Consider the following 9,633-nt stretch of genomic DNA (forward strand, 5'->3'; position numbering starts at 1 on the left):
TTGCACTGTTTAAGGATCACCCTTACCCAGGGATCCAATTTATATATAAAAAATTTTTTTTGTATTTGTATAAGAAAACGGGTCTGGCCTCGTTCTTTTTAACTCTAGAATAGAACAAAGTGAGCCTGTGCACTAAAGAGCATACACTCAACATATGAGGACTTGATCTTTCCCTAACCCTAACCCCTAACCCCTAACCCCTAACCCTAACCCTAACCCTAACCCCTAACCCTAACCCTAACCCTAAACCCTAACCCTAACCCTAACCCTAACCCCTAACCCTAACCCTAACCCTAACCCTAGAACAAAGTGAGCCTGTGCACTAAAGAGCATACACTCAACATATGAGGACTTGATCTTTCCCTAACCCTAACCCTAAACCCCTAACCCTAACCCTAACCCTGACCCTGACCCTAACCCTGACCCAAACCCTGACCCTGACCCTGACCCTAACCCTGACCCTGACCCTGACCCTGACCCTAACCCTAACCCTAACCCTACCCTAACCCCAAGCCTTATTCCTACCCTAACCCTAATCTTCCCCCTTCTCTATCTTGACCCTCTTTTGTTTCCCTGCTCTTCTACTGGAGTGGGTACCCTGGCTCCAAGGATATAAACTTAACTCCCAAATCTGCCCCATGAGATGAATACATTTACAGGTAAATGTGAGCTGTATGTGGACATGGGAGTGTGCAGACATTGAATGGAGCTTTCACCCGGGATCCTGTGCTTTGATCACTCAGCCGGATATGGGGTGTGGATCTGACTTGGGAAAAACTGCACGCCCTATCCGGTCCCTTAAGTTCCTTGTTTTATTTAAATAATGTTGTCTTTTTCCCCCCCCTCCATTTTTACTTTCTTTATGGGGACTCCTGGTCCCTTTCCAGGTCACTGTTCCTTTTGAACTTAGTGGGTATTTTTATTTAGCTCTCTCATTTTAACTTTATTGATTTTATTTTCTTAATCATATTTTAAAAAAGCATCCTTTCTTTTTATTTTATTTATTTATATATTTTATGTTTTTTAAATTTATATTTTTTATTTTTTATTTACTCATTTACCATTTGGGGATTTTAAATTTGCACTGTTTAAGGATCACCCTTACCCAGGGATCCAATTTATATATAAAAAATTTTTTTTTTTTTTTTAATTTGTATAAGAAAACGGGTCTGGCCTCGTTCTTTTTAACTCTAGAATAGAACAAAGTGAGCCTGTGCACTAAAGAGCATACACTCAACATATGAGGACTTGATCTTTCCCTAACCCTAACCCTAACCCTAACCCTAACCCCTAACCCTAAACCCTAACCCTAACCCTAACCCTGACCCTAACCCCTAACCCCTAACCCTAAACCCTAACCCCTAACCCCTAACCCTAACCCCTAACCCTAACCCAAACCCAAGGGTTAAATAACCCAATTAAATAAATAAATAAAACCTGCAACCCTAGTATTTTAGCCTTAAACCTAACCCTAATACAAATTAGGTAAACTGCAGAGGATTATGGGAGTAGGGTCTTTTAATATCTTATCTTCAATACCTCAAAAACAAAAAAAGATAGGCCCTAACAGTTTTTTAGATTTGCAAATAGTTCACTTGCCAAGTGAAATTAGTTGGTCATGATCTTAGCCAGTAGGTTTCACTATTTACTCACCATAATGGTGCAGAGCGGGCCATGTAATGACCTGGACTGGCAATCCAACCAAAAATTTCAGCAATTTGGAGATTGCTCAGTCTTTTTGGCAGGTGATCTCCAGAGGGTCTGCCCAGTAGAAGCTTGTTGGCCTGCATCGGGGTCATCCGCTGGGACTAACGGCCCCCACCCACCTCGCGGGGCAGAAAACTGCTAGAGTGGCTTGGGAAACCTGGCGGTGTTAACAAAGAGCCACTCGCAGAGAGGTGAGTTTCTCAACTGCACCTACATGTAGGAAATAATAAAATTAAATTAATTAATTAATTAAACAAACAAATAAAAATAATAAATAAATAAGTAAATCTATTTTAATATGAACAAGTAATGTTTAATATTTGTCATATTTATGTTACATACTTTAAGTAACATTTTATTAGAAAAAGCATCTCCAAACAAGCATGCTAGGGAAATTTTTTTAAATAAATAAATAAATATATATATATATATATATATATATATATATATATATATATATAAATATTTAATTAAATTAATTAGTTAAACTAAGAATGAATATGTAAACACTGTCCAATTGGTTATGGGACACAAGCCGAGGACTGATCCACCTGCGGCTGGCCGCCTCAGACGAGGGTGTACAGTGTTTAAAAGGCTGAAACACCTGACGACTCTGAGGTACACTGCTGATGATGTGTCCTGAAATTCATTAAATAAGGCTTCATATTTTAACACTGAGATTAAGTAAAGTAAAATAGGAGGAAGTTTAAAAGGCTAAAACATTTACATCAGCTCCAAACCTACCAGCTTAAAGCCCGATCGAGTTATGCTCGATTGGATTTGTTAAATTAGCAGACGCCAAGCCGGGGTTTGCTACAGGAACAATGGCAATGCTTAACAAGCACTGGCCCGTGCACTTTCCTTGGTTCCCTATTCAACCACGCAATAACCTTGTGATGGGGGGAATCATTGTACTTCAACCAATCCCTAACCCCTAACCCTAAACCTAAACCCTAACCCCTAAACTTAACCCCTAACCCTAAATCCAACCCCCACCCTCAATTTTACCTTTACCCTGAATCCACCTGACCCTAATCTCTGACCATAAAACTTGGGCCTAAAACTAACATCAGCCATAAACATAATAATAAACCTATATCTAATCCTTAAACCCCAGCCCTAACCTGAATCCTAATCTTTACCTTAACCCCACCCCAAACCATAAACTGAAGCATAATCCTAGCCCTAAACTTTACCCTGACCCCAAGCCCAATTAATCCCATTTTTTAAAATAAATAAATAATAAAATAAAATAAAACTGGGGCCTAACTAATCCGGGCCTCTAACATAGCACATGTTGTCTGGTCTTGTGCTTAGGCCTGTGTGAAGACACAGGTGAATATCAGATTGATTTCCACTAAGGATAGGTGTAAAATTAATAATTATTCGCAGCTCTCATTCCTATTCGCTGCACCTTTTAAATACGCGGAAAAAAAGTTCTTGGTCCTTTTTCATAAGGACTTTAAACGTGAATATCTCTGCAACGATTCGAGCTATTCACGCACCATTTTTTTCTTCCTACACAATAGATCCCTAAATACAGGATATGGGTAATCTAAAAAATGTTAGAATTCACCCTATCCAGGACAACATTCCATATTAATGACCTGATTCAGCTTGACTTCTTGCACTCCAATTTTTGGGGGGCGGCTACGCCAGTAGAAGCCTGATCTCTTTCCAGAGATTATTCCCTAAGCTTTTGGGGTAGAGTAAGGAAAGAATCCGCTGGCGTTTGCTTAACCCCTGGAGACCCAACCCAGTAGAAGCTTGATGGCTTCCCGAAGGGTTCCAACTCCTTGTGAGGGGGAACAGGTAGGGAAGACATCCGCTGGATTGATACCCAGCCAGGGTCATCTGGAGGTGACATATTCCACGGGACCTACCTCTGGACCCCTGGTTTAGTTAGATAAGGCCTTGCCAAGCAACTCGGATACCTTGCGGTGTTAACGAAGAGAGGCTTGGTTAAGATAGACAGACATAATCTTAGCTGGGTGGACCTAATCTCAGGCTCTGCTCGGGTGACCTGGTAAACCTTGCGGTGTTAACAAGAGTCATTCTGGGTAGGGCAAGATAAGTGGCAAGTCTTTTACTTGGTGATTAACACCACTCATGCACCAGTCCATTGTGCACCACACTTTTTTTTAATTAGACAACTTATTTTATGTTCCTGATAACTTTATTATAGGATAGAAGGTTAAAATTAGTACACTCCTACCCATGTTACTTTAGTCTTAGTCAAAACCCTCTGATAAACAGATGAAAATTTTTTTAATCAATTTAAAAAATAAATAAATAAAATAATAATAATAATAGTAATAATAGCAACAATAATAATAATCAATCAATCAATCAATTAATTAATTAATAATAAATTATTTTAATTAAAAAAAATTAAAATAATAATTAAATAAATAAATAAATTAATTAATTATTCTACCTAATTTATTTCTAAGTCTAAAACTAAATTAAATTTGGTGGCTATAGGGCATGGTAATGTCATTATATGGTAAAGTCAAGTTTTATTTGTCACATGCATAACCCTGCACAGTACAACTAGCAGTGAAATACTTTTTACAACTGTTCCAACATAGAAAAGAAAATATAGAAAAATATTAAATATAAAGAAATATATAGATGTGAAAGAATATGTATGTGTGTGTGTGTATATGTATGTATACGTTTATACATATATATGCATATGTATAATGAAAAATATAAGAAAAATATTAAATATAGGAAACATGCATAGAAACATAATCTAGTGGAAGCATATACAAAATTGAAAAAATATGTTAGGGACACAGACAATTAAATATGCAAGAATTAATTAAGACTTTATATATTTGTTAGTCTTAATTAATTAATTCTTGCATATTTAATTGTCTGTGTCCCTAACATATTTTTTCAATTTTGGACTGATCCACCTGCGGCTGGTCGCCTCAGAGGAGGGTGTACAGTGTTTAAAAGGCTGAAACACCTGACGACTCTGAGGTACACTGCTGATGATGTGGCCTGAAATTAATTAGACAAGGCTTAATATTCTAACACTGAGATTAAGTAATTTGTATTTATTAAATTGATTTAATTAATAAGTTAAATTAAATTAATTAAATTTATAAAATTTACTTAAGCAGGATAGGATCAAACTTAACACACTAAAACATATGTATCAGCCACAAACTTTCCAGCTTGAAGCCCAATCGAGTTTTACTCGATTGGATTTGTTTAATTGGCAGACCCCAAGCGGGGGTTTGCTGCAGGACCGGTGGCGGTGCTTGGCGGACACCGGCCCGTGCACTTCCCTTGGTTCCCCATTTAACCAGGGGATGATCTTGTGATGGGGAAAGCCATTGTGCTTTTGCCAATATCTAACCTTAACCCTATCCTAATCCTAACTTTGACCCTGACCCTAATCCTTACCCTAGCCCTGAAGTCTCGGCCCTATTCCTGTTACCTAACCCTAACGTTATTCTAACCCTGGAACCTCAGCCCTAAACCTAACACCTCACCCTAACACTTACCACTTACATTCCTTTTTCTCACACCTGCCTAGCCTTAGTTTCATCAAATGTTGTTAGAAAAGATGGGTGGGTGAGTGGAAATATGTCCATACGGGCATATGGGGGTTGACCTGCTCAGTCTAGCGGCTCGCCCTCACTCTGCTCTCCCTCCCATAACACCCTAAACTAATCAAAATCCAACCGAAAGTCAACAGTGGCAATTGAAAAGACCCAGTAGCTACCAGAGCTATAGCAGTGCTTAACAGGCGCCGGCCCGTGCACTTCCCTTGGCTCCCTATACAGCCACGCAGTTTTCGGACTGTGATGGGGGGGTCATTGTAAATTCAACAAACCTACCCCTAACCCCTAACCCTAACCCCAACCATCCTAACCCTAACCCTAACCCATTGTACTTCAACCAATACCTAACCCTAACCCCAACCCTAACCCTACAAGAACAGTGGCAATGCTTAAAAGGCGGCTCGTGTACTTTCCTTGGTTCCATATTCAACCACGCAGTAATCTTGCAATGGGGGGAATCATTGTACTTTCACCAATACCTAACCCTAACCCCAAGGCGTGATCAAGCTGTGGCTGGCCACCTCAGAAGAAGGTCTATAGTGTCTAAAGTTTACTGATGTGTCCTAAAATATCTTAGTCACATGCATTTAAAAAAGCGTAATACTAAAAAGAATGCCCACCAATTATACTCCAGCTAAATGCTAGGGACAAAACAGGTTTGTGTATACCTAAAAATCCAAAGACCAAAGCCAAATATTCCTAACTTAAACTCCAGTTGAGCTTTAACTATAGTTAATGGCCAAAGAAAAGAAAGAAAGGAAACCAGTCCCTATCTAAACTCCAGCTTTGACTTATCTTTTTCCTCACACCTGCGCAGCCTTAGATTCATGAAATGAATCTAGATGGGTAGATGAGCAAAAATATGTTCATACAGGCATAGGGGGTTGACCTGCTCAGTCTAGTGCCTCATCCCAACTCTGCTTTCCTTCCCATGGCACCCTAATCAATGTTGAAAACAAAGCATAAAATCCAACCAAAGCCAAACAGTGGCAACTGCCAAGACACAGAGCTATAACAGTGCTTAACAGGTGCCGGCCCATGCCTAGAACTGAGACTAAACTTAATCCTAGGCTAGATGTGGATCATGACCCTAATATCTAACCTCAACACATTCTGGGACACAAGATTAAACACCTTCAATACAATTGGACAAGAAAATTCAAATATTCAAATTAGGCAGACTGCAGAGGATTATGGGAATAGGATCTTTAAATATCTTATCTTTAGTAACACAAAAATGAAAAAGTTAGACTGGAGCAATTTTTTGTGCTTGCAAGCTTGGGACTTACCAAGTGAAATTAGCTGGTCATGATCAAAGCCAGTAGGGGTCACTAATTACTCACCATAATGATGCAGACCTTGCCCTGTAATTACCTGGACCAGCCATTCATCAAAAATACTCAGGTGTTTGGGGGTCGCCCAGTCCTATCGGTGGCATGATCTCCAAGTGGTCAACCCAGTAAAAGCTTGTTGGTCTGCATCAGGGTCATCTGCTGGGAAGCACAGCCTCCACCCAACTCGTGTGGCAGCAAACTCTGCTAGAGTGGCTTGAGAAACCCAAATCCTTGGCCCAAACCCCAACTCTTAACCCCTATCCCAAACCCTGTACCCTAACCTTAACTCCTAACCCTAATCCTGACCCACACCTCAACTCCCAACTCCCAACTCCCAACCCCTATCCCAAACCCCTGACCCTAATCCTAACACCTAACCTGACCTCCTACCCAAACCCTAGCTCCTAACCCCCATCTTAAACCCCTGACCCTAACCTGAACCCCTTACCCCAACGTGGGACACCAACCTCTAACCCTAATCCTTGGATTGTAAAGTCAGAAACCTAACCTCAACCCTAGCCCTAACCTTAAAACTTTACCCTAACCCTAAATTTAACCCTACAACCAACCCTACACCTAATCATAAAAAAACCTAATTAAGCCAGGCCTCCAATGTCGGACATGTTCACATGATCCAGTCTTGGATCTGGGCCTATGTGAGGATACAGGTGAAGAACAGATTAGGGACACCTGTTAAAATGAGCAAATTTCCAAGATGCAACCCTTCTCACTCAACGCAATTCCCACTGAGGGCAAGTACGAAATTATTATTCGCAACCTTCATTATTATTCACAGCACCTTTTCAATATTCGGAAAAGAGGATGTTGGTCCTTTTTCACATGACAACTTTGTGAGCTTTTCTGGTTGAGAACCCGTACGACCAGAGAGAACAGAGAGAAAAGCCCATTGTTCGGATGGCTGAGGTCTTTCACTATCTTCCTGACCTTGGTCCAGTACTGCTTGCTGTAGATAGACTCAGTGCAGATAGTATGCTCAGCTGATCGCACCACCCTCTGGAGAGTCTGCATATCCCATTTGGTGCTGTTCCCAAACCAGGCTGCAATGCTTCCCAGCAGGATGCTTTCTATGGTGCAGGTGTAAAAGTTCCTTAGCAACCTAGACGGCAGTTTAAATTCCCTTAAGCGTCTAAGATGGTAAAGACACTGATGGACTTTCTTCACCAGGGTGTTAATGTGACAGGACCATGACAGGTCCTGTGTTATGTGGACACCCAATTGCCGGAAACTGTCCACTCTCTCCACTGGGGCCCCATTGATCTTAAATGGGGTGGTAGCTCCTCTCCTGCTTCATGCTGAAGTCATATATCAACTTCTTTGTCTTGCTGATGTTCAGGAGGAGGTTGTTCTCCTGGCACCAGTTCTCCAGGCTCTTAATCTCTTCCAAGTAGGCCTTCTCATTATTATCAGAGATCAGGCCCCCCACAACAGTGTCATCAGCAACTTGACAAGGGTGGCATAGCTGGAAGTGGCCACACAGTTGTAAGTGTGAGGGCACAGCAGGGGGTTCAGGACACAACCCTGGGGGAGCTCCAGTGCTGAGGTTGAGGGAGGGCAAGACATGTCTGCCCACCTATACTGCTTGGGGTCTGTGTATCAGGAAGCTGGAGATCCAATGACACGAGAAGGTATTGTGTTCGGAGGGAATTATAGTGTTAAATGCTGAGCTGTAGTCAACAAAGAGCATTTTAACATAATTTCCCTTCCTGGTGTCCATATGGCTCAGGGCTGTGTGTAGGAGGTGTGTGATTATGATTGGATCACTGTCTGATCCCAAAGAACTTGACCAGGCAACTGAATGCTTAGAATCAACGTTCCGCAACTCGCTAGAGATGGTAGCTCCACTTGAAAGAAGAATAATTAGGGAGAAAAAACTAGCACCCTGGTATAGCGAATTTTAATACAGACCACTCGAAAACTAGAACATAAATGGCATCAAACTAAATCGATAGTATTTCAAATAGCATGGAAGGAGAGCCTTTTGAGCTATAGGAAAGCTCTTAGTGCTGCCAGATTAGTGTATCTCTCCACCCCAATTGAAGATAACAGAAATAATCCTAGATTCTTATTTGAAGTGATGTGAAGTGAAATGACTTGTGGCCAAGTATGGTGACCCATACTCGGAATTTGTGCTCTGCATTTAACTCATCCAAGTGCACACACACAGTTGTGAACACACACACACACACACACACACACACACACACACGGAGCAATGGGCAGCCTTTTTAGGCTGCGGCGCCCGGGGAGCAGTTGTTTAATACTGTAGCAAAATTAACTAGGAATAAGACCACAATAGAAACATGCACACAATCATTATATAGCAGTGATGACTTCATGAATCTTTTCAATGGTAAAATTGAAAATATCAGGCAAAAAATTCAGACTATTAATTTAAAACCAGAGTTTTATGAGTAACCCTGTAGATGATAATATAATAATATCAGATCAACAATTACAATGTTTTACTCCCCTTGAAGAGACTGAACTAATTTCACTAATTTCATCATCAAAATCATCAACCTGTATACTAGATCCTTTACCTACTTGTTTCCTCAAACAGATAATTCCTGAAACAATCAAAACTCTTTTAAAGATAAATTCTTCCCTTAGCATTGGCTATGTACCTAAATCTTTTAAACTAGCAGTTATCAAGCCCCTGATTAACAAACCTGACCTTGACCCCTGTCAGCTGTCTAACTATAGATCAATATCAAACCTCCCCTTTATCTCCAAGGTCCTAGAAAAGGTTGTAGCACAGCAGCTATGCTCATACTTACATAGGAATAACATTCATGAAATGTATCAGTCAGGATTTAGGCCTCATCATAGCACAGAGACAGCACTGGTTAACGTGGTAAATGACTTACTACTGGCCTCTGATCAAGGTTGTGTCTCCTTGCTTGTGCTGCTTGACCTTAGTGCAGCTTTTGATACCACTGATCATGCTATTCTCCTCGATAGACTGGAAAATGTAGTAGGCATTAAGGGAA

Source organism: Pangasianodon hypophthalmus, chromosome 9 (genome assembly GCF_027358585.1).
Source record: "Pangasianodon hypophthalmus isolate fPanHyp1 chromosome 9, fPanHyp1.pri, whole genome shotgun sequence".
In the NCBI taxonomy this organism is placed as follows: domain Eukaryota; kingdom Metazoa; phylum Chordata; class Actinopteri; order Siluriformes; family Pangasiidae; genus Pangasianodon; species Pangasianodon hypophthalmus.